The 8,951-nt window shown below is 35.6% G+C and overlaps 1 long non-coding RNA gene across 2 annotated transcripts in view; it reads left to right on the top strand.

Annotated features, from left to right (window-relative positions):
• Positions 1-1,519: 1,519 nt before the first annotated feature.
• LOC121473278 overlaps positions 1,520-8,951 on the top strand; it is a 31,474-nt gene continuing 24,042 nt past the window's right edge. Inside the window, exon 1 of one of the 2 annotated variants that reach the window (XR_005983140.1) lies at positions 1,520-1,579. This is a non-coding gene — a long non-coding RNA (uncharacterized LOC121473278). Of the gene's footprint in view, positions 1,580-6,392; positions 6,452-8,951 lie in introns of those variants that run through there. The other variant, XR_005983135.1, reaches the window with a different exon arrangement.

Here is an 8,951-nt window from a genome sequence, read left to right as displayed (position 1 = left end):
CGGTTTCTTTGCCTTTAAGTGGTTTTTTTGCCTTTAAAAGATGCCTGTAGGGCAGCCCCGGTGGCGCAGCGGTTTAGTGCCGCCTTCCACCAGGGTATGATCCTGGAGACCCAGGATCGAGTCCCACGTCAGGCTCCATGCATGGAGCCTGTTTCTCCCTCTGCCTGTGTCTCTGTCTCTGTCTGTCTCTGTCTCTCTGTCTCTGTCTCTCATGAAAAATAAGTGAAATCTTAAAAAAATAAATAAAAGATTTGTTGGGTAGGATCATAGCAGTCAGTCATTATTCTCAGGGTAATTTTGTCCAGCTATGAAGGTGATAGCTTCCTGAGTAGTTTACCTGAACTCTTATGAATGATAGGTCTTCTCCATTATGGTTAATGGGAAGACAAAAAATTTTCAGTCATGTGTGAGTTTTAAGGGTTATCCTCTCCAATCCTTTCACATGAATCTTTCTGAGACTCAGGTATTTTTCTCAGGTACATGTATTCATCAGTATTTAGTTGAAGTGTGAAGATACCTGGGGCTCTCCCCCTTAATGGATGCTGCCCCTGAAACTATAGCCACCTTGGCTTTCTTAGATTCTCAACTTTGTCTTTCAGCTCGGGGAGCTTGCCAGACCCTGCCTAGTTTCCCCTTCCTTGCCATGTGACCTGGAAATTCCTTCCTGACAATAAGCTGGGATAATTGTAGGGCTCACTTGTTTCATTTTCTCTCTTTCAGGGATTACTGTTCTTTGCTGCCTGATTTCCATTTCCTAAAAAACGTTTTTTATTTTTTGTTTTTTCAATAATGGTGTCTTATTTTAAGTTGTTTCCTGTGGGAGGATAAGGCTAGTCCTATAACTCCATGGTGATCAGAAGTACAAAGCTTTCATTAAGTTATTAAAGAGTTACTTTTTGGGGCACCTGATTGTCTCAGTCAACAAAGCGTCTGCCTTCAGCTCAGGTCATGAGTCTAGAGTCCTGGGATGGAGCCTCCAGGTCAGTCTCCCTGCTAAGTGGGGGGAAGTCCTCTTCTCCCTCTCTGCTCCCCTCATCCTGTCCTTGCTCATGCTCTCTTGCTCTCTTTCTCTTCAAATAAATAAAATAAAATAAAGGATTACCTTGCATGGTTTAATGTATTTAATGCAAATTAACCTTTGTTTAAATATGCCTTTAATTATTCGCCATTTTTGTATGTTGAATTTTGTAACAGATATTTTTGTCTCTACAATATTTTAATCAATATTTTTGTAGATGAATATTATTATTTATCTCAGATTATTCTGCCAATTAATTATTAGAAGTAACTATTTTACTAGTCAAAATATATAAAGTTCAAAATATATCAAGTTCATTGGTGGATTTTACTTCTATTTTCAATATTTCAATGATGTTTTAAAATACTGACTTTTTGAATAGCCTCATTACAACTAACAAGGGAACTGTATTTCCAAATTAGCATCAAAATGGAGTATTCACACCATGAAACCTCTAAGATATATATAATTGTTATTTCATATTTTAAAACAGCTGGAAGTTTTATTGAAAGACCTCCAATGGTAAAGAAGAAATGATTTTTTCTTAAGGAACTATTTCAGGTAAAAATATTTTGTCTTCTATGTGTATATAAGCAAGGACAATAGAATACAAACAAAATTTAGAATAAATTATACTTACTTTAAAAAAACTTTGTTTTGAAAATACTGACAAAAAATTGATTTATGAAGCCTATATAATCAAGAATTTATATAATCAAGAATGCAATTCAAAGAAAATTCTTGTTATGTGAAAAAGTAAAATCTCTGTTTCTTTAAACTATTTAAAGTTCAGCTTTCTGTTTCTTGTAGTAAACATTTCCAACTAACACAAAAATTGAATTCTGATAAGTGAACATTGAGAACAACTAACAGTGTCTATAATAATTATATTTCAAACTGCTTTCCATAATGCAAAATTAAAATCTGTTGTAATTGTTATAGAAATAAACTACCTAAAGCAAATAAAAAGTAATTTGTATTTCAATATTTTTTGAGTAAAAAGTAGTTTGCATAACGCCACTAATTAAGGTAGGGATGAAGATGAATATTGGACACTGTAATTAGTGGTACAGAGAAAAGAAAAAATTAATTTCTTCTCGGGAAGAGGATAGGTTCTATAACATATTTTTTACAAGCAGGTAATCTGATGATTTTTGAGAGCAGTAGGGTGTCTATCTATCTATCATCTGTCTATCATCTATCTATCTATCTATCTATCTATCTATCATCTATCTATCATCTATCATCTATCTGTTTTAGAGAAGGAAAGCAAGGGGGCAGTGGGAAGACAGGCAGAGAGAGAAACAGAATCTGAAGCCAGCTCCACACCCAGCTTGGAGCCCAAAGCTTGGAGCCCAATCAATCTCACAACTCTGAGATCATGACCAGAGATCAAGACCTGAGCTGAAATCAAGAGTCAGATGCTTAACTGACTGAGCCACCCAGGAGCCAGGAGCAGCAGGGAATTCTATACCTTCACACTCTAAAACTGTAAGAGTAGACAATTTATCACTGAAATTAAACAAAACAAAACAAAACAAGAAACAACTCATTTTATTCCTCTAACTCAGAGAAATGCTTTGTTCACAAAGGGTATTATTTACTTCAGTCACTCCTTTATTTATTCAATTAGTTGACACAGTCTCTTTTCATTGTCTTCTATTTGTTCCTGGGCAGCCACGTCTCTATGCTACTGCATGGACATTCCCTAGTCTCCCCACCTCCATGTCCCAGCCCAGTATTCATCTCCCAGAAAAAAAAAAAAGGGAGGCATTAACTGAGTGGCCCCCAGGCCACCTCAGGAAGAAGTTCTCTGAGGAAATTTGAATCATCCTTTGGCCATAAAAAAATAGGAGCTACCAGAAACAAAGATATGTGGCAACCCTGTGTTTTCCAGCTTGAACTGTTTATCCACATTCTCTTAAGAAACTGTTGGGGTTAATCTTGTCATTCTTCACTTTCTGATTTTCCTTAGCCATTTGGAGAGGCCCAAGACACCTCTGCCATCCATCATGGAGTGAACTCACATCCCTGCCCTACTAGACCATTAATCTCCTCTAATCTCTTAACTCCCAAACCCTTCAAGTGTGCCCTTTGCAAGGCACCTTCTGTCAACAGCAAAGCACTGATATGCTCCTAACACTGCTCTGAATGTTCTCTTTTCTCTAACTGAAACCTGGTTATTCTATGAACAGCACTTTCCCACAGGTTTCTCGAGACTTTTTGCCCTCTCAAGGCTTCACTACTAATAATTCCCCTTCCATTTTCTGTATATAGTCTCTCAGTTACTACAAATCATGCCCCTTTGCCTTCCTAAAAGTGGACAAACACAAATTAGCTTCCACATCCCACTCCCACCCATCCCTCGCTGTAGTGCCACATCTCTGCTCCCACTAAGCAAAACTTATTGAAACAGTCTTTTGTAAACAATACTGCCACTTTCTTGTGCACATTCTTCTTTCACACCACTAAGAGAGAGCTCTGTGTTCTTATTTATTATTTTATTTGTACAAATGATGATGATGATGATGATGATGCATCTCAACACCAGGATAGCAAATAAAGCATGGACAATTTCTCACACATCATCATCATCATCATCACTATTTGTACAAATACTTTTTCTATTTAGCAAACATCACACTAAAAGGATCAATCTTTTCAAAATATACAAATGATACAGGCTAGCTAACCACTAGCATCATTCTTCTCCAGACAATTAATTAGCCTTCTAATGTTTCCTCAATACAATTGCCTTATTACAAAATTACAATATATTTAGCAGTCAAAATAAAATAATAAATAAGAACATGTTCTTGTTGGCTCAAAATTCTTGCTTAACTTAAAGTTATACACAAACTATGCTCTGCTTACTTATTCAAGTTTATCTGGTATCATTTTAGAGACATTTGGCACATCATGCTACATGAAGTGTAGAGATGCATAAGGATACATTTCACTTTCCCACCTTTCTTGCCTGTGTGTTTCCTTTACTACACACACAGTAAACTATACCTCTGACATTTCTGATCACCAAATATGTGGAAATTTTTCTTCATAAGAATCCTTCTCTGCAATACCAGCTGGGTGTCCTACAATTTAACTCAATTCTAATCCTATTTTCCTGGAAATAGCATAAGATCCCCCTGGTTTAAAGCTCAGTCCCATAAGACTGATTTTATGTGAGTTCAGAAGCCAATCATAAGTACTAGGTCTCCATGTTATCCACAACTTCTGTCTGATTTGGCTACAAATTGGAGGCTATCAGAAACCCCACCTCAGATCTGATTAATTTGCTGAAGCAGCTCAAGGACTTAGGGAAACACTTACTTATGTTTACCAGTTCATTAGGGATGTAACAAAGGATACAGATAAACAATCAAATGAAGAGATATACATGGTAAGGTCTGGGAGGGTCCCAAGCAAAGGAACTTATGTCTGCATGTAGTTGGGATCCATCACCCTCCTGAAGTGAATGTGTTTTACAACCTGGAAACCCTCTGAACCCCATACTATTGGGAATTTTAGGGAAGCATTAAATAGGCATGATAGATCATTAACTCCATTTTCAGCCCTTCCTCCTCTAGAGGCTGAAAATTCCAAGCTTCCAATCATGGGTTGGTCTTTCCATTGACAAGCCTTCATCCAGGGCCCACCCAAAATTGCCTCATTAGAACAAAAGACACTCTTATCACCCAGGAAATGACAAGAGTTTGAGGACTCTTATGTCGGGGACAGGGTCAAAGGTAGAATATTAGAACAAAACATGTTCTTAGTGCTCTTATCATTTAGGAAATTACAAAGATTTTAGAAGCTTTATGTTAGGAGCCAGAAGCAGAGCCAATATGTGTTTTTTCTGTTATCTCACAATAAGGAACTTTGTTTTAATGTTCCCTTTTTTCCTTAGGCCTGTTTCCATCATTTGTGGTTGGATCCTTCTTATCATGTAGAACTCAGTGTGATGATCACATCCTTAAGGCTTTCTCTAAGGATCCAAACTAAATAGGTTTTATTTTAACTTGTTAGTCATTTATTAATAACTCATTCTTCACTTATCATTGTATCTATTTATTATTAAATCTATGTCTCTCTTCTCTAAAATATAAGCTTCTTGTCTGTCATGTTCACTGCTACTTACCAGCATTTTGAATTGTGTGTGGCCCATAGTAGGCCTATGATAAATACTTGTCCAGTGGCTTTCTGGATATTTTTTTTTTCTAAAGATTTATTTATTTGAGAGGGAAAGAGAGAGAGTAGGTGGGACGGGCCAAGAGAGAGGAAAAGAGTTTCGAGCAGACTTTCCACTGAGCAAGGAGCCTAACACAGGGCTTGATCCCACAATCCTGAGATCATGGCCTTAGCCAAATCAAGAGTCTGACCCTTAAATAACTGTGCTACCCAGATACCCTGATTTTCTGAATATCTTAAGTGCTGCTCAGGAAGTCACATAGTAAGTCATTATGGGATATCACTGAGTGCTAACTAGAGCCAAACCAAACCAAACAAAAAAAACAACCAAATCCTTATCCTTTGAGACATGAGATGTAGCTAAAAAATAATTTCAATGAAGTCATTTCCTTCCTAAAGCCCATGAATCAGAAACTCGTTGAAAAGGAATGTTCATTTTTAAAGGAAAAAATGATCAGTTATTACTTGGTTCTATTTATGATGAAGACAAAGCTGAAAGATAGAGATTTGAGATTCACACAATTCAATAATCTGGGAAATAGAGACCAAAGAGAATAAAGGTCTAAAAAAAAAAAAAAAAAAAAGAGAGGAACTAACATAGTAAAAACAAATTGTTGATGTTAGGAAAGAAGTCTGTAAGTCAGAATAGTGTAGAACCTCATAGTAGAAGAAATATAAATGTAATTAATTTTATAATTTCTATATGAATTGACATGGCTTTAGCTTTCTAAGTGTAGCTAATTTACCATGCTACAAGATTTTTAAAAGAATTTACTACTGAGACTTAATCAAGGGAAAGTGAGATACTGATCTGCAATCTCCTTATCCAGTTTTCTCAAAGCTCCACATTTTTAAAATAAGTGATAGAGTAATAAAATGATAAGTCCAGAATACAATGTAATAAGGAAAATGGACTCATTTGGTAACTGTTTTATTGTCTGTCACATTTGATGTAATTCCGGTTCACATTTTGTAGCTCAGTTTTTTTTGTTTTTTTTTTTTTTTTTGTAGCTCAGTTTTTTAAAAAAAGTTTTTGTTTTTTTTCTTTTAGAGAGAGAGAGAGAGAGAGAGAGCAAGCATGAGCACATGCATGAGTGGGGGAGGGCCAGAGGGAGAGACTCTTAGGCAGGCTCTGCACTCAGCACAGAGCCCCAAGCAGGGCTGGATTTCATGACTCTGAGCTCATGACCTGCTGAAATCGATTGCTGGCTGCTTAACCAACTGAGCCACTCAGGTGCTCTTAAAGTAGGTAAATTTTTATACATTCTTCTAATTGGATTTTAGAATCACGCACAAGGTACTGTAATTGTGTTAGTTTACATCTTATAGTATATGAGAGATAAGAGGAATTTGGGAAAATTGAGTTTAAAATCCTGAGTCTATTGTGTACCCAGTAACATTGGGAAATTATAAAATCTCCTTAAGTCTAAATTCTCTCACTTGTAAGTGGATCTATGTTATTTTAAATTGTTGTAAAAATAAGTGATAGAATATGTCTAAAGCTACTGAATCATTACTTAGCACCACATAGAAGTGCTCAATATGTAGGAGCTTTTATTTATTTGAAAAGTAAATTATTCCAAGGTAGAAGGACATTATGTTGCCCTTAAAAAAAATAGTCAATGTTTCAAAACATGTGTCTGTAATATAGACTTGCTACCTCATGTACCATGTATTTTTCTTTTATTGTAAGAAAATAATATTTTTAAATGTTCAAAGTTTCAATATTTATAAACATATTCCTTTAAAATCATGAGAGTTATCGAGAGAAATAAGTATGTAAAGTGAGAAAAATTGTATAATAAACTCAATGTTGCAAATGGTAGTAAAATCTATTATTTTGTCCTTCATCATCTGGGGCAACTGTTTTCTCCTGCACCATCCTCATCACTGCTTCAACCTTGTGGTTTAAATAAGAGCTAACATTTTATAAGTCTCAACTCTGACCATTATTAATTAGAAAGAGTTGCATATGTACTCAAAGATGTACTATTTAGCTACCTTCTCCAGAAATTTTGAAATTAGAATTTAGGAAAGGTAAAATTTTTGGAACTACATATGGTAACAGGTGTTAACTAGACTTACTGTGGTGATCATTTTACAGTGTATATAAATTTTAATTATTATGATATATACCTGAAACAAATACAATGTCACATGTCAATTATATTTCAAGGAAGGAAGGAAGGAAGAACGAATGAACGAACTAGTTCTTATCAATTGGTGAGGGGTGGCAGATTATGGCTATGGAAGCAATTTGTGGACATGACATCCACAGCTTAGAGGAAACACATCTGCACAAAGAGAGATTAAAGCTGGCAATGTGAGATGGAGAACCTGAAAATATTCCTTTACTTGTTTACAATTGTCCCTAAAGCCAGCTGCTCATGTGACTTGTGGTGGTTTGTTTCTGCGAAAAAATGTACTTCCCTTTTGGCCTAAGTTTGTTCAAGCTGGGTTTCCTTCAGTTCAAAACAAAAGTGTTCTGAGAAATGTTTATTGTCAAAAAATACTGTGTATAATTAACACATCTGAAGAGCAAAGCACAACAAACAAAACTAAATCATCTTTACATCATGTCATTTACATTTGAGAATTTCTGGGTGGAAAGACAACCTTTGGGAAATCGAGAATATTTTTAGAGGACAAAACATTGATCTTCAGAGATATTTGGATCTACCCTTCTTGAGTCGTTAATTTCTCCTTCTAGGAGAAAATATTAGTAAACCCCCCCTCCCCCAAAGAGTACAGTTTGGCTTGATTGAAATTCATCCTTTTAGCCCCAAAGTATTCTTTTTTAGCAGCTGCATAAACAAAGGATTTAGTGCTTTCTATTGAGGATGCAACTCTTACTGGTGTTTGCATTATCCCTGGGTTCATCTGTTGGGTGTTCAATTTGTTAGGAAATGTAAAAAGCCTGCAATATGATAGGATTCTTGGTTTTAACCTTTGGCAGATATTTTAATTTCCTAAGTTTTTTTTTTTTTTTTTTTTTTTTACACTCTTCCATTCCCACCACTTAAATATTTTAGTTGTTACATATAATCATCTATAGACATTTTCAAAAAATAATTTCCTAATAAATTCACCCCGCAGTGTTTTATTTAGAAATCATTTGAATTGACTACCATAAAAAATCAAGCACTGTCACCAAATGAAATCAAAAGTGAATAAGAAAATAGTGCTATTCGAGACTTAAGCAGTATCATAGGATTATCCGCCCGCTATTCTGATACTAAAGAGAAATGAGAATAGTGGTTTCTAAAATAAACATCAGGAAAATTATTTAATTTTGTTATTTATTTGAATGTGGTATTAGCAGATTTACCCAGAGAAGATGTTGCAGTCGTTTCTCTTTTAGTAGGCTATAGAGAGAAAAACAAATCAAAACTTCCTCTTTTTCTTTTTTTAGCACATGAGGGGTTATAAAAGCAGAGCTTGTTCTGTAAAAAGATTGAGACACTTCTCCCAGCTATAAAAGCTGGACTGTATATATACACACTGAACATATTGAACAATGAACACATGCTCTTTGATGGCCCTGAGATCATCTTTTGAGCTGTTCCAGTTTACAATCCTTAATGCTCCAGCACCGATTGCCCTCCCTCCCACCTCCTCTGAACATGAAAACTCTTGTTTCTCCATTCAGCCTTTAATTATGTCTCATGTTACTCTTCACCACATGCAGTTTCTGAAGAAATGTCTGTCTTGTATCCCCTGTACTGGCCAAACAGGAGATAGTAAC

The sequence above is a fragment of the Vulpes lagopus genome, chromosome 1, assembly GCF_018345385.1.
Source record: "Vulpes lagopus strain Blue_001 chromosome 1, ASM1834538v1, whole genome shotgun sequence".
Lineage (NCBI taxonomy): Eukaryota > Metazoa > Chordata > Mammalia > Carnivora > Canidae > Vulpes > Vulpes lagopus.
This window is presented reverse-complemented; position numbering and strand designations above follow the sequence as displayed.